This window comes from Littorina saxatilis, linkage group LG4 (assembly GCF_037325665.1).
Source record: "Littorina saxatilis isolate snail1 linkage group LG4, US_GU_Lsax_2.0, whole genome shotgun sequence".
Taxonomy (NCBI): domain Eukaryota; kingdom Metazoa; phylum Mollusca; class Gastropoda; order Littorinimorpha; family Littorinidae; genus Littorina; species Littorina saxatilis.
In genome coordinates, this window is record NC_090248.1 from 5,458,015 (window position 1) to 5,484,746 (window position 26,732).

Here is a 26,732-nt window from a genome sequence, read left to right on the forward strand (position 1 = left end):
CTCTCTCTCTCTCTCTCTCTCTCTCTCTCTCTCTCTCTCTCTCTCTCTCTCTCTCTCTCTCTCTCTCTCTCTCTCTCTCTCTCTCTCTCCCATCTCGCTTCAGGCAAGCACCCGCACATCTCTACTGCCATAAGTGCTGAAACGGCGGCCCCGATGTTAAAGATTACCTTGATAATGTGGTTATAATGACGGCGTTATTATTGCTCTACAAAATACACTGGTGGACTGTGTGTTTGTTCCCAGTGAAATAATTATGTGCCACGCCCCAATGGCTGCTTGATCGAACGACCACCTGGCGAACAACTTTCTGTTCAAGCTTGTGACGAGTTGCCTGGGAGTCAGCTCGTAAGACCTCAAGCTCTCGACCTCAAGCACCCCTTTCCAATGCCTGCTATACGGTCTGGGCGTTGAATGCAAAACATAAACACTGACTTTTGATAACTAAAGCAATACAAAAGGGTGAATGTTTGTGCGACAGTTTTCGTGAGTCAATGCAGTTGTAATGTCCCTATAGTAGAAGTTTTATATGGAGATTTAATTACTCTACGTGAACCGCTGTCTGCCTTTCAAGTCACAACAACAAAGCCACTTTGAGCGACTATTGGTTTGAACGTCCATATCAAACCACCTGACGGTCGACTTTCCCTAAATCTGTAGACGTGTTTCCTGTGAGTCAGCTCCACAGCCCCAAACTCTCGACTATAGGCGCTCCTCTTGAATGTTCCATAATACGGTCTTGGTATTGAATGCAAATGGCGGCTCTCATATTGGTGTAATAAAGGATTCATAGTAGTGAAATAAACGAATGACCGTGCGCTAGGTCATTCTTGATGAAAGGGAAAGTTAACGCTTTTCATTCTTTTAACACAAATATCTTTGACGTATTGCTGTAAAATGCCCAGTCAACTCTTCATGTGGGTGCTGGGAATACGGGTGCGTGTAAAAACATGCACAATGATTAACAGCGATCGTGATGGCACTGTCCCTCAAGTACCCCTATTTTATTGTCTGTCATACACGGTATGGGCGTTGAATGTTTACGGAGACTCTCGTCTAATGGCGAGACAATCGCTGAAGGCACCGTGGGAGTTGGCTTTGTTAGCCAAACAATCAATGCAGGATTCTCGCAAAGAAACATATTAATTGGTGACACTTTTCGTTTGCATAAAGCTTGAATGAATCATCGTATGGACCTTAGTCACCCCTTCAAATGTGTTCTGGACATGTTGGTACTTGCAAAACAACGCATAATTATTGATGCATTACAAAGCGAGCGAACAAGAGAGTAAGTGAAAGCGTAAGACAGAAAGTTGTAATGTCACCATAGTGTAAGTGTTACATGGAGGTGGAATTACTTTATGAAATAAACCGTTGTTTGTATTTCAAGGCACACACAAATAAAAGCCACCTTGGACAACTATTGGTGTGAACTGCCATATTAGACCACCTGGCTGTGTAATTTCCCAAAATCTGTGTGTGTGTGTTTCCTGTGAGTCAGCTACACAGCCCGAAGCTCTCGACTTCAGAAGCTCCTCTTCAATTGTCCATTAAAAAGTCTCGGCATTGAATGTACATGGCGGCTCTCGATGGGAGTATCTCGATGGGAGTAGCAAAGTATGCATAGCAGCGAAATAAATCAAAGACTGCAATGTGTGCTAGCTTTTTATTGATGAAAGGCAATGTTAACTCTTTTCATTCTATTGACAAAACATCTTTGATTTGTTGCTGTCAAATGGCTTTTCAACTCTTCATGTAGGTTCTGGAAAGATCGATGCATGTAAACACATGAACATTGACTTTCAATAACAAAAGCGATACAAAAGGGTGAATGTTTGTATGAAAGTTTTCGTGAGTCAATGCAGCGATCGTATTGGCATTGTTCCCATAGTAGCAGTGAAATGTGAAGGTGACATTGCTATATGAAATTTATCAACGTCAGTCTTTAAAATGCACGACAACACAACAGTAACTTCGAAAAGCTGTTTGGGTACACGATCATGATTTTATAATACCACACCTGGCGGTAGTCTGACTAAATATTATTCTCAACTTTCCTTGGAGAAAGCCCTGCGATCTAAAGCTCTCGATCTCGTTAATTGTCCGTAATACCTTATGGGCGTTGAATGCAAATGGTGGCTCGATCTGGTGTGATATCGCGAAACCATGGCGGGTGGGTAAAAAAGCAAAGCAATTTGAGCGGGCTGTCTATTAATGAAAGGTGACGGTGAGAAGTTGACAGCGAAATTGTGATTTATGGCTGTAGATCAATCGATCGTCCCTTTATGTTTGTGCAATTGTCCACAACGCTTGGAAATCCTGACATAGTTATTTTAGAACATCGTCTAGTGCCGCGTATAACATGGCTGCTTCTTTGAACGAACACCTGGCCAACAAATGTCTGTGAATCTTTCGACGTGTTGCCTGGGATTCAGCTTTGCGACTCGAAGCTCTCGACCTCAAGCGCACCAATTGTAATGTCTGTCACACGATTTGGGCGTTGAAAATTAGACTCTCGTCTAATGGTGTGAAATTCTGTGAAGGCTACGTGGCCGTCGCCTTATAGTTAGCCAAACAATAAAAGCAGAATTCTCGCACAAAAAGACATTGGTGCCACTTTTATTTCGTTTGCATAAAGTTGTAATGAATTGCTGTATGGACCTTAGTCACCCCTTCAAATGTGTTCTAGGCATGTTGGTACTTGCAAAACAACGCATAATGATGCAGTACAAAGCGGGCGAACAAGAGAGTTTGTGAGACCGTACGTCGGTAAACGGTAAAGTCCCTTTAGTAGACTTTCCCTAAATCTGTTGACTGGTTGCCTGGGAGTCATCACCACATCCCAAAAATCTCGACTTCAGGCGCTCCTGTTCAATGGTCCATAATTGCTTGTTTAGTGTATTTTCACAAGAAGTGGTGTCGTATTGCAGAAAACGAGAGACATTTTAAGAAATGATTTTAGGAATGCTGTCAAAAACTGGGGAGCAATCCATTTTTGTGGGTATTATATAGAAGATTTTGTGTGTAAAGTTTTATGAAGATCACTCCAGTAGTTTTCTCAGAAGTGGTCAACACACAGATACACAGACACAGACAGACACACACAGACATACAAACACACACACACACACACGCATTTACTCTCTCTCTCTCTCTTTATCTCTCTCTCTTTATCTCCCTCAAGGGTCAGTGCTTGGGCCGATCTTGTTCTGTCTGTATATCAATGATCTGCCACTGCACATTTCTGATAGTAATGTAAAAAGTGATTTTTTTGCTGACGATTCTTCTCTTCATTCAAGTGGTAAATCTGTTTCAGTAATAGAGTCCTCCCTTCAAACAGCTTTAAACGATGTAAATAACTGGTGTAGTGCCAATGATATGCTTGTCCATCCAATAAAAACTAAAAGTATGGTAATTGCAACCAGACAAAAACACCAGATTTCTCCACTCAAACTAAATCTTACTATTGGTACGCAATCAATTGAACAAGTTCAACAGCATCGCGTTTTAGGGGTAATTATTGATTGTGAATTCAAGTGGCAGGCACAATTACAGCATATTTGCAAGAACGTTTTCCTCCTATCCAAGTTAAAGCAATTTACGGACAGAAGGACTCTGGAAATGTTCCACCATGCTCATGTAATGCCTCGCATCAATTATGTTTCGACGCTCTGGGATGGCAGCAGTGATGTCCACTTAAAAAAGTTAGACTCTCTCTATCGTCGCTCGGCTAAACTCATCGTAAAGGATAATGCCCCAACAGATATGAAATCAAAAATGCTTAACTTTCTTCCCCTGAAAAAGCATCTCAAGTTAAACAAAGCCATTTTCATGCATACATTGTATTACGGTAAAATGCCGATTTACATTACATCATTATTTAATAAAGCTACCCACAGATATGGGTCGGTCAACTTGATCCCACCGATTCCACGAATTGACCTTTATAAGACCAGTCTTACTTTTTCGGGTACATCAGTTTGGAATTCACTTCCATCATCCTTTAAGCACTTAAAGTCATTAAAAAGTTTTTAAAAATGTGTCAAAAAACACTTAATGTCTGAGTAGTTTAACGCGTTTTGATTTACCACACTTAGTATTACGCCAAAGATATGCTGTGCATTGTATATTCTGAACATATTTTTGTTGTACTATTACTACATATTCGATTGCTACCAGCTTGTACTTATAATTACTTGCATAATATGCATTTGATTTTATGAATAACCACATATGTATGCTCTTCATGCCTCATCTTCATCATCATCATCATCATCATCATCATCATCATCATCATCATCATCATCATCATCATCATCATCATCGTCATCGTCATCGTCATCGTCATCTGTATCATCATCGTCATCTTTATCATCACGTGCTTAAGTTTTCCGACCTCCTTTTGTTGGTAAACTTTTTAACTTTTTAATTTTTTTAATTTTTCAATTTTATCATTTTGTGTCTGTGCGTCCCAAGGACAGGTTGTAAGAAAAGGCGTACGTAGCCTTAATCCTTGTTAAATAAAGTTCAATTCAATGCTCTCTCTCTCTCTCTCTCTCTCTCTCTCTCTCTCTCTCTCTCTCTCTCTCTCTCTCTCTCTCTCTCACTCTCTCTCACTCTCTCTCTCTCTTTCTCTCTCTCTCTCCCTGTCTTTCTATCTTTCTCTCTATATATCTCTCTCTCTCTCTCTCTCTCTCTCTCTCTCTCTCTCTCTCTCTCTCTCTCTCTCTAACGTACATGGCACAAAACTTGCCAATCCAGAAAAGTAGAATACTAAATATACCACATGATGAACGACTACTTATCCTACATACGTGAGAGAGACCACTCAATACATAAAAATATTGTTCAAACCACACGTGTACGTGTGTATCATATAAATGAGGTCGTGTCAAGCTGGCAGGGACCTGTTTTTCCACTGCTTATGATGCCAAAGTCACCGAGACAAACGTCATTATGGGAAGAAGAAAAAAATGCGCTCGTTAATTCCCCTCGATGAACTAACACGTCACGCTACACTTTCCAAAGTGACGTTTCTTTGCATTAACGTAAGAGATTGCACGAGGCTTTTTGAAAAGATCGGGGTTCTGGAGAGATAGCTCCAGTCGGACATGGTGAACTTGGTCAACCTTGCTTGTTAGAAGCTGACATCCCATCTGGATGCTTCAATTAGATGTCCGTGAACATCTCCAGAGGGGATGTCACCTTGCTCCACTAATATTTTGGCCGCCATATTGAAAACAAAATGGCGGACATTGAAACAGGAATTTTCACACATTTTCGCTCATAGTTGGTGTTTGTGGGTACATTTAGTGTCTGTTCCTATGTTTATTAATGTGATAAAGGCGTTGACAAATGTTTTATTTTTGTTGGACATATGAAAAAGAAGATATTTGACATTTTTAAGTTATTTTGCATATTCCGTATGTCTTTAATTCTTTCAATCTTAACAGTTGGTTTCAAGACTCTTGACATTGTGAAATTCAGCAACATGTAACCATCTATGAGTCGTGAGAAAGTTTCTTGAATTGACTCAGACTCAACAATTGTTGCCAGGATTTGCGGAAAACAAGCAAAATAGCAATCTGCTGAGAACGGTAACGTAGGATATTCCCTGCGCAACGTTACTGACATCATTGTAGAAAGGCTACAGAATAATGACCATATATCCCAAAAGCATTTGAAATCAGAAAATAAAGCGTTATTTATTAAAAAGATCAGCTCATCTAGCTCTAGACGGGCATTAAAGCTGGGTTTGTGGTAAGACGCCGCCCAAGTAAAAAAGTACCACACTTTGTACTATAGTATACTATAGTAAAAGTACTATGAAATACTATAGTTTACTACAGTAAAAGTACTATGGTACATTGAATTGTACTACAGTATACTATAGTTTACTATAGTACAAGTACTATGGTACATTGAATTGTACTATGGTAAACTACAGTTTACTATAGTACAAGTACTATAGTATACTATAGTACAAATAGTACTATAGTATAGTACATTACTGTGTACTATAGTACTTTGTGGTAAATGTACTATAGTATACTATAGTAAACTGTAGTACAATTAAATGTACTATAGGATTTTGCACGCTTTTGTACCACACTGTACTATAGTTTACTATAGTAAACTATAGTTTACTACAGTACTTGTACCACAGTTTACTGCAGTTTACTATAGTAAACTGCAGTACAGCGTGGTATTTTCGTAGCAGTACATTTGTACTATAGTACTTTTACTATAGTTTACTACAGTACAGCGTGGTATTTTCGCCGCAGTACATTTGTACTATAGTACTTTTACTATAGTTTACTATAGTACAGCGTGGTATTTTCGTAGCTGTAAAATTTGTACTATAGTACTTTTACTATAGTTTACTATAGTATACTGCAGTACTTTCTTGTAAAAGTACCATAACCTTCCAAATTTAACGGGACGTAATTGTGACCCTAATTTTTGCTGAATCAATTGTTTTGTGTGAATTGAATGTGTGCGTGCATGATCAGGCCAGTGGCTGCAATCACTCTGTCACATTTGGCAAGAAAGTAAAGGTTCATCACATGTTTATTTTAATTTTTCGGCCGAGCATTAATAATCAAAATTATGTAACAACATTTCTAAATATCCACTCACATGTAAAAGACACAATTTGTCAATTAAATAATAATTTTAAAAAAGGTGTCTATCTTGCACAGTGAGTTACCAAGCTGTTGATTTTTGGTAAATGTCCCAAAGCAGAGACAGTTTTAATTCAATTTTGTTATAACCCTGTTAACCAGAACAAGTAACAATAAAATGCACAAAAGAGATTTAATTATTATAGCACTCTTCTTTGTGGGAATTCATCTTTAGCACAACACATATTTTATCAAAATTATCTCCCCTTCAGCCAAGTTAATTTCTATGATTAGCTTTGAAAGTGACCATGCCTACATGATAACATCAGTACATGAAAAAAACCTGTAACCTGCATCTGGACAAGAACCTAACTCTGAACAATCAAGTGAGACAATAATTGTCACTATTATTGACCAGAACTCTACCCCAATCTGACCTTGAAATTGATTAATGCAATATATCAAGCTGACTTGATGTCATCCAACCCTGTATGTGTGTGACTTTACATAGAAAAAGTTATTTAGTTACAAAGATCTTGCTTCAAACACATTGAAAATAATACTATTTCTCTGTTATTATTTTTTTTTTTTAAAGAACTCAACCCCTCTGTGAACTTAAAAGTTTATGAGGGTCAACTTGACATGGGTCACATCTAGAGGTCATCCAACTTCAATAGCCTGTGAAGTATCAAAGATCTAGCTTTAAAAACATTTCAGAAAAATATGAACACATGCTTTTGCAACACATCCTCGATATTTGTCAAAAATGTGGTTTTGAAAAAATGCCACATGTGGTCATGTTTGAAATTGATCAAACCATAGCAGTGTGTTAACTTTGTAAATTCTACCTTGAAAACCATCCAAGCAAACAACAATGTTCAATTCTGTCTACCCATTGTAAGTCAGCCTGATTAGTCACCAGGGCCGGAATGTATGTGTCCAGGTCTATCTTAACCCGGGATAAAAGCTTAGCTCGGTCTATCTATCCCCAGGATATCATCGATACTCTAGCGCAATGCATGAGTCGAGACTACAGAAAAGATAACTAACCCAAGCATTCCCCTCAATCTATTTTTGGCATGGGGATTTCCGAATCTCTGCGCATGATAGAATGTCAAGGTTGTTCTAAATTCAGGAATCCGCGTTCGAAAGGTGACGTCGCTCTGTTCTAAATGATCAATGTAGACGTTGACGTCATGAAAAGCGTGACGAAATGTTTTTTTGAACTGGGTTCCGGTCTTGTTCTCGTGCCATTGTTTTCTTCGCGTTGTTGTTTTCTTGTGCAAATTCACATTAGGTAAGGCAAAATGCGGTCCAACAAGGACATTTGTTCTAGGATTCAAGTGAAGTAAGTTGGAGGGAAAGGGAGGGGCTGGGTGGATCGCCATTTCGACTTGAAGTTCAAATTCGTTTTTAACACCGGCAGTGGTCACACAAATCAGCGCGGCAAAACCGAAAAGTTTTTAACAGTTCATATACATCAAACAGGTTATTCCTGTGTGTGAAAACACGGTTTCTTAGCACTTGAAGTGCGACCGCCGCCATGTTGTTTTTGAACTAACCCCGGGATAAGAGACTTATCAGTTCTCTATCCTCGACACATACATTCTGGCCCAGGTGAGTCAAAACTCACTGAATGTTCAATGGAGAGTATTCAGCATGCAACCAGAAAGTATATAGTGTGGCTTATGTCCCTTTTTTCCAAACAGGGTTACAATCATATATGGCAATAATCAAATGCAATGTTCTCTGTCCTCCACATCTGTTTGATTTGTGATTGGTGTCCAGATTATTTGCTACAGGCATCTGATTAAGTTTATAGTAGCTGATGTCCGGTTCCCTTAGCCAGTGATATGCTTTCCTGTTCTGTAACTTGTATTCATGTTCGCCGATGGCACCCGCTGAACAGTTCTGGTTGTTCTCTAATGGTATCTGCTTTGACGTCTGTAAGTGGTATCAAGGTCCTTCACCATGCACATATCTGCCGGGAAGTCAACAGGAGGCTCTCTTGCATATGACACCCACACCAGAGCATGGAATGGAACCTGCAATGACAGCAGTATGACTATGAGAAAGCATGCTAACTGAAGCAAATAGGGCCATACTTTAACACTTTCTACCCCACCTATGTTGACCAAGTTATCTTTAGCCGAGACCAGCTGTGCTGCAGCAGGTCACTCAGAATTGTGGTAACTGTGTAGGAACTGTGCTGGAATGCAGGCGTTAGATCGACATTACAGGAAGTGACTGTGTGTACAAATATATCTGTACCAGGTCAGATTGAGCCATATGAGTGGGTACGGATATCCGTACCTGGGAGACAATGAGTTAAGAGAATGATAATGAAAGCTAACTTAAAAGTGTTGTGGCTTTCAGTGCATATCTAACTTATAAAACTAAGGGCTCCGAAACAGCTGCACCGACTGAGACGGTGGTGGTGGTGGGCGTTTGAAACGTGCTGGTGCGTGTGTTTGTGCTTGCATGTGTGCAGGCGTGAATGTGTTTATCAGTATATCTGTGTGTGTGTGTGACAATTTATTAATACAATAAATGTATATACATCTATACACACCCAAGAAGATAAGGTGCTCAGCAGGTCTGCACTCATGTACGTTGATCCATTATGTCGGAAACAGGCAGAACTGGATCCTCCACCCGACAGTCACTGCTGCAGTGCTGCTCTCAGCTATAAGCAAGAGAAAGCAGCTTGAGTGTTTCATCGCATATAATTCAAGTGTTTGCATACTCCATAGCACCCCCCGCGGGTTAGGGGGAGTCCCATATTGGTTGGGACGAGAAACAATTTACCCGATGCTTGCCAGCATGTTGTAAGAGGCGACTAACGGTTCTGTTTCTCCTTTTACCCTTGTTAAGTGTTTCTTGTAAAGAATATAGTCCATGTTTGTAAAGATTTTAGTCAAGCAGTTTTTAAGAAATGTTAAGTCCTTTGTACTGGAAACTTGCAATCTCCCAGTAAGGTCATATATTGTACTACGTTGCAAGCCCCTGGAGCAATTTTTTGATTAGTGCTTTTGTGAACAAGAAACAATTAACAAGTGGCTCTATCCCATCTCCCCCCTTTCCCCTATCCCATCTCCCCCCTTTCCCCGTCGCGATATAACCTTGAATGGTTGAAAACGACGTTAAACACCAAATAAAGAAAGAAAGAATACTCCATAGCGATTAGCTGAAACTAAGTTTTCTATTTAGCTAAAACTATTAGAGGAATACCAAAGGGGTGGCATATATGTCATCCAAAATGTAAGGCAATTTAAAGTGTGATTGACGGACAGAAGCGTTTCAATGATACAAATAGAGAACACTACATGGCCTACTGTGTGTTACCAGGTTTACAAAAGTAAAAGTGAATATTTCAACATTTGAAAAGCAATAAGTGTAAATCTGGTGCCACACAGCAAGCCATGTAGTATTCTGTTTTCATCCTATGTACCGGAGAGATAACCCATGTAATAACTAAACCATACACCCACATGTGGGAATATCATTGAGGTCATGTCAAGCTAGTCTGGCAGGGACCTCATATTCCACTGCTCATGATTACAAAGTCACAGATGCTAAGTCATTCTTGCAACACTTTTGGGCTTGCCATGAGAATGAAGTTTGTCTCGGAGATTTTGCATAAGCAGTGGAAAATGACATCCCTGTCAGGCATGTTGTTTAAACCAACCTCATTTACATGATAGACACGCCTGTGAAGAGATGGTTCATTTATCACATGGGTGGTATCTCTCAGGTAGGCAGAACAATATATCTAATTGAACCAATTTACCTCAAGTACTCAGCAGGTCTGCACACATGTTGATCCATTAGGTCAAAAAACCACCAGAACTCGATATGTTGCCCAAAAGTCACAGATACCGTGGAACCCCCAACTAAGGATCCTGAAAAAATAATTAAAAATGAAGAGCCAACACTTGTACAAATGATCTGTCTTTGTACATACAAGCACATGCACAAATAAATCTGCTTGCACTATGCTGGCTTATAATAGGCATGTGTAATAAAAATGATTTTGGGGGAGCTTCTCGATTCAACGGGAACTTTTGTTGTTGTCAAAAGCAATTTATGCCTCACACATTCTCTCACTCTAAGACTGAACTATGCATTCAAAATAACAAAGGCTAGTTTGTGAAAAGACACTGATTTAAAACGAAAATTTAAAATCAATTATTATATAATCTGTTCTGGGGCTTTTTTCCAGGTCTTTTAATTAAAAAAAAAAATTTCACAAACGATAACGGACACATTTTTCAATCCAATGAATCTTTGCAGCACTGTTGGCCGGACAGAAATGACAGTATGTTGACAAAGCCGTGATAAAACCATAGCCAGTCCTACCTTGGCTCAAAGAAGTATGAATGGTCTCTGTGTACTCTACAGTCTCTGAATGTGGCCCTATGTAAAGCACTTGCATGCTTTTCGCTAAGGCGATTCTTGACAGATTCTTCTGGATTTTAGCTTACTGATTTGCCGTAAATGTGTCTAAATTTATGCCAAAATGCAAACAAATCAGCAAAGAGGCATAAGCGAAAGAAAGCAGTTTGAGCTTCATGGCTTAAACTTAAACCAGAGTTAGTATTGCGTTCTAGTTTAAACAATCCTTGGAGGGTATAGGAACTGCATGTGTCATACAAACTTTCAGGCGATCAAAGTGGGCCTTTTAATAATATAGATACAAATATGTACACACCCAGGAAGCTCAGGCGATCAGCAGAATCTGCATACATGTTGATCATCCATGAGGTCAGAAAATGAGCTGAAGTTGATCCTTCACCCAACAGTCACTGCTACAGTGTAGCCAACCATTTAGAACTCTGAAAAATATTTAAAGTAAATCTATTAAAAAGAAGAGCAAATACTTGTACAAAATATCTGCTATTGCATAATAATGAGGTTGTTCTTTGCTACTGGTGACAAGTGGGGGTCATGCTGCTCACACAAACATGCACATATTTCAATACAGTCCAGGGGAGAAACTGGTCACAAAGCACCCAGTACATAAAAGAGAGATAGTAAAATCACCACAATCAAAGAAAATACTACGATCATTCAATACATGCGAGTTGTTCTTCAGTACTACTGACAGAAAGGGGGAAAAGTGGTCAAAATTCAAATCTTTAGTTTTGTTTTTGAAATATAGCTTTTCAGAAAGCAGAAATACTGCAGAAGCAGAAGTATCTGATGTACATAAGAAAAAAAATCACTGGTTCACATGGTTCTTAAATAATCTAACTTTTAAAGCTGGTTCTTGTGTGTCTGTGTGTATGTTTGTATGATGACGATAGGACCCGAAACGGCTGCACGGACTGAGACAGGAATTGCAGAGAATGTTCTTTGCCACTCGAGTCGTGTCATAAGGTAGATCTACTTTTGGAATAGTAAATTTGAAAGGATTCTTTAAAAAAACAGCGGAAAACATTATATACCCTGTGAGCTATCGAGGATCCTCCCCGTCTGGGCTGTCGAAACATGGTCTTGTTAAAAGACGTTTTCAAATGGTTAACGGGGAGATACACTCGAAGCACATGTAGCGAAGTTATGTTGCCAAATCATGACAGATCAACATTTCACTACACGGATCGATGCACACAGTCGAAATAGATGTGACTTTCAGACGACCGAAGACTACTTACTAGCAGACGACAAGATCTAAATATTTAGATCAGTGAGAGCAATCCGTTGAAGAACAGTTACTCCGCTTATTCGTCTTCAGTTAAGCTTATTTCCCCTGCCATAAGTTTCCTTGCAGATCTGCAGTCGCGTAGTGAAATGAACTAGTGTCATCGGAAGATTCTTCTCAGTCAATGATCAAAGCACAGTAAGTTCTATGCTGACAAAAGTCACTTTTGGAAAACACGACCATTGACTTCATTTATGAGCCCAAAGGTAACAATATCGACAAGAATGTACGCATTTGACATTAAATGAAACATTCATAGACAGTTTCCAACTCACCAGATATGCCAAAGAGCCTTCATTCGTGAAAAACAATGATTTTAATCCGACAGGTACATGTATCGGAAACAATCTCTTGGTAACCAGCTGCGTTTCTCCTTCGGAAGCGACGTGACGGCGCCACATTTGTTTGTTTATGGCTGTTTATCGCGAAAAAACACAGTTGAAAATTGTGTGTAAAATATCATAAATGTGTGGCGTGTAATCTCCGAATCAGTTCATTATCCGCGTTTCGATGGTAATTCAGTTAGCGTGGAGTTACTTTGAATCAAAGGCGAAGGTAACCTGCGTTGCATGTGGGACCGCGTGAGCAAATTTAATTGCAATATTTTATACAGGAAGTAAATTTCAATGATTCTGGTTCAGTCTTGTAGATCTGTTATGCAGTGTTTTGGAAGTGTATCTGCTTTTCTACTATGAAGCACATTTGGAGTGAAACGCTGATCGAAGTGGGGTACCCTATGTGGGACATCAGCCGTATGCAGATTACGCCTCAGAACACTCTCGCATTTCACAAAGACAACAATAATTTGCAACATTTCTAGGACTGCATCCGTTTTATAAGATACTATTTAAACAAAAACAGCACAAACACGACTATTATCAACAACACAGAACGGGAGGTAAGTCTTCAAAGACGCACCAAGTGTGCGTTCCCGTTTTTGGACGCCATTTTTGCTAGCATTTTCACAGTAAATCTTAATATTTCCATATTTATTGAATGAATTTGGTATTTTCTTGATTGTGCCGATTCTCCTATCTCTCTGTCATGTACTGGGTGCTTTGTGACCAGTTTCTCCCCTAGAATGTATTGAAAAATGCGTCCGTGTGAGCTGACCCCCACTTGTGACCAGTAGCAAAGAACAACTCATATGGTAATATTAAAATTTATTGTGAAAATGGTAGCAAATGTGGCGACCCAAAATGGAAAAGAACACTAGGAGTGTCTTTGCCGACTTACCTCACGTTTTATGTTGTTAATAACAATCGTATCTATGTTCTTATTGTTTAAATATTATCTAATAAAACAGAAATGTTGCCATTTATTAGTGTCTTTGTGAAATGCGAGTGTGTTTCAAGGCATAACCTGCATAGGACTGATGTCACACTTTGAGTACCTAACTTTGATCAGCGTAACGCTCCAAATGAGCTTCAAAGTAGAAAAGCATATACACGACCAAAACACTGCATTCAAAATCTATAAGACTGAGCCAGAATCAATTAAATTTACTTCCCGTATAAAATATTGCCATCAAATTTGTTCATGCCGTCACACATGATGCGCAGGCTACCTCCACTCACACTGAATTACCCTGGGAACGCACTGATTCGGAGATTACACGCCACACATTGATGATATTTTATACACAAAGTTGAACTGTGTTGTTACGCGATAAACAAACAAATGCGCGCTGTCACGTCGCCATGGAGGGAGATGTGCAGGTTACCAAGAGATTGTTTCTGATACCCGTCTGATTACAATCATCATTTTGCACAAGTGAAGGCTCTTTGGCAGCTCTGGTGAGTTGGAAACTGTCTATAAATGTTTCATTTAATGTCAAAAGCATTCATTCTTGTCGATATCTTTGCCTTTTGGCACATAAATGAAGTCAATCATCATGTTGTCCCAAAAAGACTTCTGTCGGCATAAAATGTATGGTGCTTCATTGGCTGAAAAGACTGGATCCATGGACAAATCTTCCACTGCAGGGATGTCGTTAGGCGTCGGACATCGGACATAGACCGATTTAGAGGCTCAAATGTCCGATTCACATAGCCGCATGGCGGTCAGATGTCCTACGGTTTTGAACTAAGTGCTGGCATTGTCCGATAAGAAATCAATTCCTTCGGACAGCGCGATATTCGTTAATGTTCCTTTCAAGATACACATTTTCAAAAAGCGACCAAAGCGACCAAGCACTCTCGCATACAGGTGCACTGAAGTTGTGCAGTGCGGATCTTGCGTTTGGGTGACACCCGTCTGCAGCACATTAAAGTTAGGAGTATGGGAGACAACTCCAACTGACTAAGTCTTGCTTCTGCTTTTGCTTTCAGTTCGAGACATTTTGACGAAGCGCACTGAGTTATGCCACCAAAAAAAATCTAAAGCCTGCCAAAGTTCAACAAAAGCTGAACACATTTGACTATTCAACGGCATCCTGTGCTACATTAGGGTCAAAAACAGGGGGAAACACGGCGAGTGTCATTCTTGAAAATGAAAAAATCCTGACGTCCTATTGAAATTTCTGAAAGCGGTCAAATGTCCTATTGATGCTGAATATATATCTAGGACATTTGTCCTTTTGGTATGAATTTGTAGCAACATCCCTGCACTGACACTAGTTGATTTCACTACATGAATTACAAACCACAGATCTGCAAGAAAACTTAAGTTGGTGTCACACGGGCGATTCAATCGTGAGATTTATTCCCGCGATCCAATCAGGAGCTGATCGCAGATCAAATCGTAGGCCAAATGTAGTTCAAACTTGTTGAAGATCGACTGTCCTTCCCTTTCTTTAAAGGCATATGTACTCGATGACTATACACGCTAATTGCTTTACCAACAGCTGGAGACATGCTAAATTAAGTTCCCTGCAAAATATTGTGGTCTAGGACCCCTTCAATGTTGAGATATGTTAATTTTCATTTTGATCTGGATCGTCCTATTTATAGATTTGGCAACACATGTAACGTTGATGCAAGGGAGCTAACACCGCGGCTTTGTTGACATCCTCACTTTTTCAGAGGCTAGAACAAGCTGTAATGCATGTATTATGGTCCGCGCATGGTGACATATCGTCATTATATGGTCTTATGGTGTGTTTGACATCGATTATGGGCAAACTACACTTTGTAAACACGGGAGCGCGTACATATGCCTTTAAACACTCTCGTAAATCACAAAACATCTGCTGAACCTGTTACATGATAATTGTTATACTGACGGGCGTTTGGGTGACACCCGTCTGCAGCACATTAAAGTTAGGAGTATGTGCAGACCTGCTAGTGCCTTAACCCCTTTCGTGTGTACACTCAAGCACAAGACCAAGTGCGCACGGAAAAGATCCTGTAATCCATGTCAGAGTTCGGTGGGTTATAGAAACACGAAAATATCCAGCATGCTTCATCCGAAAGCGGCGTATGACTGCCTAAATGGCGGGGTAAAAACGGTCATACACGTACAAATCCACTCGTGTGTACGTGGGAGTTTGAGCCCACGAACGCAGAAGAAGAAGTTATACTGCATCCTACAATTGTACGTATGTGCTGCTGTAATTGAACCAGGCTCCTTTCTGTGCACAATTGGTTTTTGTTACACCTGTGTCAGAATGCAAAATTATCTCATATTTTTTTTAAACATTTTACACATAAAAAGAGCAGCCAGGTCGTTGAGGTTGGTATATTTCCTGGAAGGATTATCCTTTCCCGTGTAAAATATTATATTGGTCTCTCAAGTGATTTACAAGAGAGTGAAAACTGAAATACTCACACATGTTCACTGTCAAACAGAAGAGTGCAAATTGTTCCATGACATTTGCTTTACACCCTTGGAAGTCTCCCAATCATTCCTACTTGTTTTGCAGTTTCACAACCTGCAAAATAACAATCAAACTAAGGTAATGATCTTCTTCCTCCTCCTCAGTCTCTTTCTACAATAGAATAAAGATTAAAAATCTAAACTAAAAGAGTGTTTTAAAGTAGTAATTATATCAAATATAACTGTTAATCAAAACTGCACACAGTTAGAAATCTGTACGCATACAACAAACTTAACAAAAACGAATTCCTAAAGAAAAACTGCCAAAACACCTTTGAGAAAGAACAGTTCCAACAGCCAGGCTGCATATCTGCATACACAGCAGCAACAACAAACAACAACAGCTGCGAACGGTTACGTTGTCGAAGCAATGCTAATGCAGCAGAACAAATCAAATCAAAGAGTAAATCATACAACTGAACTTCGCTTGGACCAACGTACAGGGAGGGGGGGTTTGCGGTGTGTTTAGCGGGCTGCGCATGCAAACTGACACAAGATCAAGATGATCATGTGCCTGTGGAAAACACAAACGCAGACCAGCAACAACTAAATAAAGCGTACTGCACAAAAGACATCAACTTGATCAAGATATATATACATACTGCAATGACTCGGTGCTCTCTTGTAACCAGTAAAGCCATTATTATGAAAGAAGAAAAACTGCTCAATAGGAACAGGAACTTCGCTCGAATGTCGCCATTACGAATCGCAACGAACGCTTCTTTTCTTGACAGACTTGTCAGCTGCTAAGTCACATGACACATTTTCGATCACATGTCTTCTGCTATGATTACATTAGGGTCGCTTGGTTCAGCTTGATGCAAAAAAATGAAACAAGTCGCGTAAGGCGAAAATACAATATTTAGTCAAGTAGCTGTCGAACTCACAGAATGAAACTGAACGCAATGCAACGCAGCAAGACCGTATACTCGTAGTCCACCGCTCACGGCATAGGCAGTGAAATTGACAAGAAGAGCGGGGTAGTAGTTGCGCTAAGAAGGATAGCACGCTTTTCTGTACCTCTCTTTGTTTTAACTTTCTGAGCGTGTTTTTAATCCAAACATATCATATCTATATGTTTTTGGAATCAGGAACCGACAAGAAATAAGATGAAAGTGTTTTTAAATTGATTTGGACAATTTAATTTTGATAATAATTTTTATATATTTAATTTTCAGAGCTTGTTTTTAATCCGAATATAACATATTTATATGTTTTTGGAATCAGCAAATGATGGAGAATAAGATAAACGTAAATTTGGATCGTTTTATAAATTGTTATTTTTTTTTACAATTTTCAGATTTTTAATGACCAAAGTCATTAATTAATTTTTAAGCCACCAAGCTGAAATGCAATACCGAAGTCCGGGCTTCGTCGAAGATTACTTGACCAAAATTTCAACCAATTTGGTTGAAAAATGAGGGCGTGACAGTGCCGCCTCAACTTTCACGAAAAGCCGGATATGACGTCATCAAAGACATTTATCAAAAAAATGAAAAAAACGTTCGGGGATTTCATACCCAGGAACTCTCATGTCAAATTTCATAAAGATCGGTCCAGTAGTTTAGTCTGAATCGCTCTACACAAACACACACACACACGCACACACACACACACGCACATACACCACGACCCTCGTTTCGATTCCCCCTCGATGTTAAAATATTTAGTCAAACTTGACTAAATATAACAACTTTTATTGGTACACGGCGAGTAGGTGGTGTGCTTTCTGCCAGCTACTGAAGCCGCGCGCGAGGCAATGGGGCGTTGTTCTACTCTGACCTTTTATCGGCCATGCACGGTCCGAACAGTACATCCTCACTGTTATCCCCCACCCACCCCCCCCCCCCCCCCTCCCCTTCATTTTTCTCCCTATGAATTTTGTGTGTGTGAAAACATGTAACAGACAGTCCCAGGATTCGTATGTTTAAAGTGAGATGATATGGCTATTGGTAAGCAAGTAAAACTGACCATGCATACAGCCTTTATCAAATTATTTTGTTACCTTTTTTCCCCCTCCAAACTATACTTTTATTTCAAATATAAAATTTTCGTTCTTTTTAGATCGGGCCAGGAACTCCACACGCAAATTTCGTATACTTTCGCCGGATCAGTTTTGAAAGTTCCCAAATGTAAAATATGCAACTATGATGCTAGTGACATACGATATGAAAGACAAAACAAATCCTTAGCAGAAAAAAACAATGCTTCAGCGGATGATGACATTATTCAAAGTTGCTGCAGAAAAACAATTTTCTGCAGCGGCATTTGTTTTTCTGCAGAATAACCGAATAAAGTCATAATCCGCTAAGGATACAAAACGATAGGGAGAGAAACACAAAGAAAAAGAAGAAACAAGAAGAGCAAAGCCCATACGACTCACATGCTTGACCTCGACCTTTAGGGTAACTAAACCTAGCAATGACATCATACACTAACAAGAAGGGCAAAGCCCATACGACTCACATGCTTGACCTTGACCTTTCAAGGTCAAATAACTAAACCTAGCAATGACATCATACACTAAGAACTGCTTTACACATTTTTCCTACCAAAATACATGTGACCTAGGTCAAGGTCATCCAAGGTCATGCAACACAAAGCTGTTAATTCAAGACATAGGAAGTACAATGGTGCTTATTGGCTCTTTCTACCATGAGATATGGTCACTTTTAGTGGTTCACTACCTTATTTTGGTCACATTTCATAAGGGTCAAAGTGACCTTGACCTTGATCATATGTGACCAAATGTGTCTCATGATGAAAGCATAACATGTGCCCCACATAATTTTTAAGTTTGAAACAGTTATCTTCCATAGTTCAGGGTCAAGGTCACTTCAAAATATGTATACAATCCAACTTTGAAGAGCTCCTGTGACCTTGACCTTGAAGCAAGGTAAACCAAACTGGTATCAAAAGATGGGGCTTACTTTGCCCTATATATCATATATAGGTGAGGTATTCAATCTCAAAACCTTCAGAGAAAATGGGAACAAGAAGGGCAAAGCCCATACGACTCACATGCTTTACACATTTTTCCTACCAAAATACATGTGACCTTGACCCAAGGTCAAGGTCATCCAAGGTCATGCAACACAAAGCTGTTAATTCAAGACATAGGAAGTACAATGGTGCTTATTGGCTCTTTCTACCATGAGATATGATCACTTTTAGTGGTTCACTACCTTATTTTGGTCACATTTCATAAGGGTCAAAGTGACCTTGACCTTGATCATATGTGACCGAATGTGTCTCATGATGAAAGCATAACATGTGCCCCACATAATTTTTAAGTTTGAAACAGTTATCTTCCATAGTTCAGGGTCAAGGTCACTTCAAAATATGTATACAATCCAACTTTGAAGAGCTCCTGTGACCTTGACCTTGAAGCAAGGTAAACCAAACTGGTATCAAAAGATGGGGCTTACTTTGCCCTATATATCATATATAGGTGAGATATTGAATCTCAAAAACTTCAGAGAAAATGTAAAAAATGTGAAAAATAGCTGTTTTTTAGGCAACATTTATGGCCCCTGCGACCTTGACCTTGAAGCAAGGTCAAGATGCTATGTATGTTTTTTGGGGCCTTGTCATCATACACCATCTTGCCAAATTTGGTACTGATAGACTGAATAGTGTCCAAGAAATATCCAACGTTAAAGTTTTCCGGACGGACGGACGTCCGGACGGACGTCCGGACGGACGGACGGACGGACGACTCGGGTGAGTACATAGACTCACTTTTGCTTCGCATGTGAGTCAAAAATGTGAAAAATAGCTGTTTTTTAGACAACATTTATGGCCCCTGCGACCTTGACCTTGAAGCAAGGTCAAGATGCTATGTAAGTTTTTTGGGGCCTTGTCATCATACACCATCTTGCCAAATTTGGTAATGATAGACTGAATAGTGTCCAAGAAATATCCAACGTTAAAGTTTTCCGGACGGCCGGACGGACGGCCGGACGGACGTCCGGACGGACGGCCGGACGGACGGACGGACGGACGACTCGGGTGAGTACATAGACTCACTTTTGCTTCGCATGTGAGTCAAAAACTGCTTTACACATTTTTCCTACCAAAATACATGAGACCTTGACCCAAGGTCAAGGTCATCCAAGGTCATGCAACACAAAGCTGTTAATTCAAGACATAGGAAGTACAATGGTGCTTATTGGCTCTTTCTACCATGAGATATGGTGACTTTTAGTGGTTCACTACCTTATTTTGGTCACATTTCATAAGGGTCAAAGTGACCTTGACCTTGATCATATGTGACCAAATGTCTCATGATGAAAGCATAACATGTGCCCCACATAATTTTTGACTCACATGCGAAGCAAAAGTGAGTCTATGTACTCACCCGAGTCGTCCGTCCGTCCGTCCGTCCGGACGTCCGGAAAACTTTAACGTTGGATATTTCTTGGACACTATTCAGTTTATCAGTACCAAATTTGGCAAGATGGTGTATGATGACAAGGCCCCAAAAAACATACATAGCATCTTGACCTTGCTTCAAAGTCAAGGTCGCAGGGGCCATAAATGTTGCCTAAAAAACAGCTATTTTTCACATTTTTCCCATTTTCTCTGAAGTTTTTGAGATTGAATACCTCACCTATATATGATATATAGGGCAAAGTAAGCCCCATCTTTTGATACCAGTTTGGTTTACCTTGCTTCAAGGTCAAGGTCACAGGAGCTCTTCAAAGTTGGATTGTATACATATTTTGAAGTGACCTTGACCCTGAACTATGGAAGATAACTGTTTCAAACTTAAAAATTATGTGGGGCACATGTTATGCTTTCATCATGAGACACATTTGGTCACATATGATCAAGGTCAAGGTCACTTTGACCCTTATGAAATGTGACCAAAATAAGGTAGTGAACCACTAAAAGTGACCATTCTCATGGTAGAAAGAGCCAATAAGCACCATTGTACTTCCTATGTCTTGAATTAACAGCTTTATGTTGCATGACCTTGGATGACCTTGACCTTGGGTCAAGGTCACATGTATTTTGGTAGGAAAAATGTGTAAAGCATGTGAGTCGTATGGGCTTTGCCCTTCTTGTTAAGTTTGAAACAGTTATCTTCCATAGTTCAGGGTCAAGGTCACTTCAAAATATGTATACAATCCAACTTTGAAGAGCTCCTGTGACCTTGACCTTGAAGCAAGGTAAACCAAACTGGTATCAAAAGATGGGGCTTACTTTGCCCTATATATCATATGTAGGTGAGGTATTCAATCTCAAAAACTTCAGAGAAAATGGGAAAAATGTGAAAAATAGCTGTTTTTTAGGCAACATTTATGGCCCCTGCGACCTTGACCTTGAAGCAAGGTCAAGATGCTATGTATGTTTTTGGGGGCCTTGTCATCATACACCATCTTGCCAAATTTGGTACTGATAGACTGAATAGTGTCCAAGAAATATCCAACGTTAAAGTTTTCCGGACGTCCGGACGTCCGGACGGACGGACGGACGGACGACTCGGGTGAGTACATAGACTCACTTTTGCTTCGCATGTGAGTCAAAAAAGGGGGAGTGTATCAATTGAAACCTTTCTGAGAAAACAACCACCCAACCATTATTGAACTATGATGTTCTTCGTGCAGCAGGGCATAAAGCCATCACAAGTCCATCGTCAGTCCTCATCGAGGTGCCGGCTGTGGGGTGTGTGTAGAATCTGCGCAGAAATTAAACAGGCAACCTGAACAGCTGTCAAGCCATTATATTGTGACACACACACACACACACACACACACACACACACACACACACACACACACACACAGTAACTGTACACAGCATTGTGAAATGATTTAGAAGAGAGAGAGAGAGAGAGAGAGAGAGAGAGAGAGAGAGAGAGAGAGAGAGAGAGAGAGAGAGAGAGAGAGAGAGAGAGAGAGAGAGAGAGAGAGAGAGAGAGAGCACGCCAATGCAATCGTATGTAAGCATCATTTGGTGGTCGAAGCAATGTCGCGGTACACTGTGAACCTGTCGGTTACAGGATTTGAACCCCCCATGAACCCATGCACCAAAAGATAACACAAAAGGAAATATGACCGTTTTCTTTCTTTTTCTCCTTGTTAATTTCTTAGTGACACTGTTATATGTATTAGGAAAAGCAACTGAGTACGGGGCACCATGTGTTTATTAATTCTATATTGTGCATTCTATGCATGTAATGTGTTCTATGCATAGAGAATGCATTCTATACGCATAAAATAGCTTTCTTTGTGCATAGATCTAGAATGCATTATCTGCCCACAGAAAGCATTCTTTGCATAGAATGCTTTCTATGTGCATAGAATGTATTCTTTAGTATTATGCATTTTGTATGTGAACCAACAATTCATTTGTATAACATAAATGTTTATTCTCTACGTCGAATTGAATTATATAACAGGGAATGACATTCTTTACATTGAAAGAATTCTATGTTATAGAACAAAATTCCCTGTTATAAAATTCATTTCTATGTTACAGAATTGATTAGTTTGTGATAATACTGATATATCAGTTATCACAGAATTTGATTCTTTGTGTACACAATAATATGAAATGTTCACAATGTATTCCATGTGTACATTATTCTTTGTGCAAAATGCATTCTATGTGCCGCGCCGCAATTCATTCTGTGATCACCATAGAATGCATTTTACAGATATAATTTAATTCTATTGCAATAGAATTAAATTCAACTACTTTGTTTTTTAAACAAAGAAATCAAATTCAAATATATGAAATCTTACTCTGTAACAAAGATTCAAATCCTGTAAGTATAGAATTGAATCCAATGTATAGAACTACATTCTATAGCATTTATAGAATAATATTTCATGTTATACAAATAAATTCTTTGTTCAGATACAAATTTACGATTGACACAGAATGCATTCTATGCACACAATGCATTCTATGCGCATATAATGTTTCTAAGAACATAGAATGCCTTCTATGCGCATAGAATGCATTCTATGCATATAATGCTCAATATGCAATTAATGGACATATGGCGCCCCCATTTCACAAAGAAACGGAAAAAATGATTTTTATAGCTACTGTAGTTGATATTCATGAACTTGACGTAGTAGCTTTCACTCCAACGTGCTCTGTGGTATTCTGTTGGGAAGCTGCAAAGACCAAATGCAATCAGAAATCGTCTACTGATAGCGCAGCAGTAGAATCTACTGAAAGTGTAGCAGTAGAAGATGAAACTGTGAAGAGAAAATGATGTCGGTAGATCTATACACAATGACTCCCATCGTCCGTTTCCCCGTTCATCAACTCTCTCAGGGACATAGACAGGCACAAACACATAGTATACTAGGGACACACACACACACGCCGCACACACACACACGCACGCGCGCATACTTCATACATTATCATTGAGTGGAGACCCCGAAGTAGTTAACATACATGTGTACAATCTATGATCACATAAACTTACATAGAACTTACCAGCTAGGGGTGAGAAATTATTCTGCCAACTTCAATTGAATGGTTCTGCGTCCACTGTGATTCACTTCTTATCTGTTGACTGGACGTAGATCTAACTCTGGGCGAGAACCGGGTGGCTGAACAGAGGTGAACACGGAGTAAACAGGGAGTGACTGCAAGCGAGATAATAAACTAAGAGTAATACCTAATATACTGGACTCGCAACGAAATATATAAACAAATGACAATGGACAACGTTTCGACCTAAAGGTCTTCAACAGGTAAAAAAAATGAAAACAACAATACATTTATAACAAAACGACTTATCAGAGAAGATGGCGATGCTTCACAGCGCATCGCCATCTTCTCTGATAAGTCGTTTTGTTATTTGTATTGTTGTTTTCATTTTTTTTTAACCTGTTGAAGACCTTTAGGTCGAAACGTTGTCCATTGTCATTTGTTTATATATTTCGTTGCGAGTCCAGTATATTAGGTATTACTCTTAGAGGTGAACACTTCAAAGTAAAACCAAAGCTGTAAATCATTCAGTCAACAGTGTGTTCAAACAAAAACAAACTGCACATCTTGCTTACCACTCTGGGAAGATCGAGATTCGACCACATGATACATGTACACTTTGTGATTTCCTGATTTACTCCTCAACCGTTTGTTGTGACCTCCCGTTTGTTCACAGATCTAAATGCAAGGAATGGCATTTTCGGCTAGAGAAAAATAAAGATGTTGATACAATCTAATCAACCCGTACTCCTCTGACTGTGTTTTAAATACAACTCTTCAATCATAATTTTGCTATCCATTTTGTCGGACTTTCTAGCAGCAATTCAAACAGAAAATAATGAATGCATGTTGCATTAACTAAAAATATCACAAGAAAAAATGGAGTAGATCTAACGGTAACTATGAACAAAAATGACAAGACGTTTCTCTACAACATGCCCACAAATGTTTGATCCCAGGTAGCACTCACATTAGGAAATGGGCTTTTGTTATAACATGGACACAAAAATTATATATATACTGTCTCACTTACCTTGCAAGTGTGAACAAACAAACATGAGTTGAACAGCGCGCTCTCAGACTTTAAAAAACAAAATGGCTGACAGTAACTCACAGTTGTCTGTTTACCGCATTTTACTGTGTGAGCAGAGATGAAGTGCTTGACATTCATTCTTGGAAAAGTTTCCAAAAGGACTAAAAAATGAAATTGAATAAATCATAAATAGAAAAACAGTATTATTCTGCAGATGTATTCATGTTACATGCACGTTTGCAAAATGAATAGTGCATGTCCTTCGCGCAATGATACGTAGTACTTTTTGAATAAAGTACGGGCAGTCTCCTGAAAGTACTACAGTAAGCGTAGTACTTTTACTTCAGCTGTGGTACTTGTACTTCACCAGGGTACTCTCGGTACTATAGTACAAAGTACAAAGTACTCTAGTGTACCACACAGTACTATAGTACATGGTACATTTACTTCACAGTACTATAGTACAAAGTACTTTGTACTATAGTACAATATGGTACATACTATAGTACATGGTACATTTACTGCATTACTATAGTACAGGGTACATTTACTATAGTTTACTATAGTATACTATAGTACATCGTGTGGTACTTTTTCAGCTGGGCGGCCACCAAAGCGGTAGGTCGTGGGTTCAAATCCCGACCGCGCATGGTGAGTTAAGGTGGAGATTTTTCCGATCTCCCAGGTCAACTTATGTGCATACCTGCTGGTACCTTACCCCCTTTCGTATGGAAAGATCTTGTATAATTCATGTCAGAGTTATGTGGCTTATAGAAACACGAAAATATCCAGCATGCTTCCTCCGAAAGCGGCGTATGGCTGCCTAAATGGCGGGGTAAAAACGGTCATACACGTGAAAATCCACTCGTGCAAAAACACGAGTGTACGTGGGAGTTTCAGTCCACGAACGCAGAAGAAGAAGAAGAAGAAGAAGCTCGTCTGGCATAAAGTGTGCTATTCGTCCTTCAGTAGCAACACAAATTTGGCATAACTGCGTAAACGCCAACAAAGTCCATTTGAGAAAATATCGGCAGACCAGGGGTCGCATATTTTATCAGTGAATGAATGTGAATCTATGATAAAACATTTTATGAAAATGTTGACATGAGTTGAACAAGCCTGATGATACGACATTATCATAGTGTGCAGTTGCTGACTTGCCTAAGACAGCAGCCCGATGGAGAAGAAGTTCCAGGGAGGTGAGTATTCAGTTTGCCCATGTCCGCTCATGACATGGACACCAGTCTTTGACACCATTTGTACAGTGTTCAAGAAATGTCAAGCAATGACAAAACTATTTGAAGGCGTTTGACAAGCATCTGTACTGCGAGGCCAAAATGCTGCAATATGGCAACGCAAACGGAAAAGTTCGAAAGATGGGGGTCTTTCAATTGCACATACACTTTTTGAAGGTGATTGGGCGGTACATAAAATCTTCATGACTGACGAAATCTTGAGCACTGGAGAAACCACAACTCACTTTGAAAGCTCTATGGGCTTTCTTTGCCAGTTTTCCTCATAAAATGTCAGTTCTGGAGAACCCACATGCTACTGGTGTTTGTTCTTCTTCTTCACACGATCACTTCCAGACAGTGACTGGCTTTTGTTTCTCTCTTCATTTGCTGAGATGCTCCAATACTTCGCAGAATGTGATCACGTGAACTACAACACATGGGGAATAGGTTTTTCTTCTCTGGTTGATGTACATTGATCTGGAAGAGTAGTGAAACACTCGAACATATTCCACCGTTTCAGGAGAGTGGTTGGGAGTTAAGAAGATTAGAACCTGACACTATTTTCCTTTAACACACACTTCTCACCACGGAACCTGCTTCTGCTGCCGGCATAGAACTGACCTCATGTGGGTGTTCTTCAAAAGAAACATGCCTTGCAGATGCACACGTCTCGCTTTGGCTTGTGCAACAGTGTGCCCGTGCAAAATATACTGCATAAACCTTATTTCACTGAAATATTCATTGCTGTGTGAGAGAGAGAAAAATCCGAAAAAGCAATGTTGGTGCCGCCCACTGATCTTAATCTGCAGTAGCACTAAACTTAAGTACTGAACTGAGACAATCTAAAGCGCCAACCCCTCTTACGC

The 26,732-nt window shown here is 39.6% G+C and overlaps 1 protein-coding gene and 1 long non-coding RNA gene across 8 annotated transcripts in view; one reads left to right on the top strand and one right to left on the bottom strand.

Annotated features, from left to right (window-relative positions):
- Positions 1 to 26,732, top strand: part of LOC138963941 (multiple epidermal growth factor-like domains protein 11) — a 231,214-nt gene that overhangs the window by 108,596 nt on the left and 95,886 nt on the right. The gene's annotated exons all lie outside the window — the stretch shown is intronic.
- Positions 6,550 to 25,091, bottom strand: LOC138963822 (uncharacterized). 7 transcript variants are annotated; one of them, XR_011454920.1, is made up of 8 exons: positions 24,632 to 25,091; positions 23,602 to 23,753; positions 21,695 to 21,820; positions 16,090 to 16,192; positions 11,332 to 11,455; positions 10,411 to 10,522; positions 9,193 to 9,306; positions 6,550 to 8,665 (listed from the first exon to the last, which is right to left on the bottom strand). It is a non-coding gene; the product is annotated as an uncharacterized lncRNA (long non-coding RNA). The 7 variants fall into 7 exon arrangements; XR_011454918.1 differs by having other exon boundaries at positions 21,720 to 21,820; positions 23,591 to 23,753; positions 24,632 to 25,087; XR_011454916.1 differs by having other exon boundaries at positions 21,720 to 21,820; positions 24,632 to 25,080.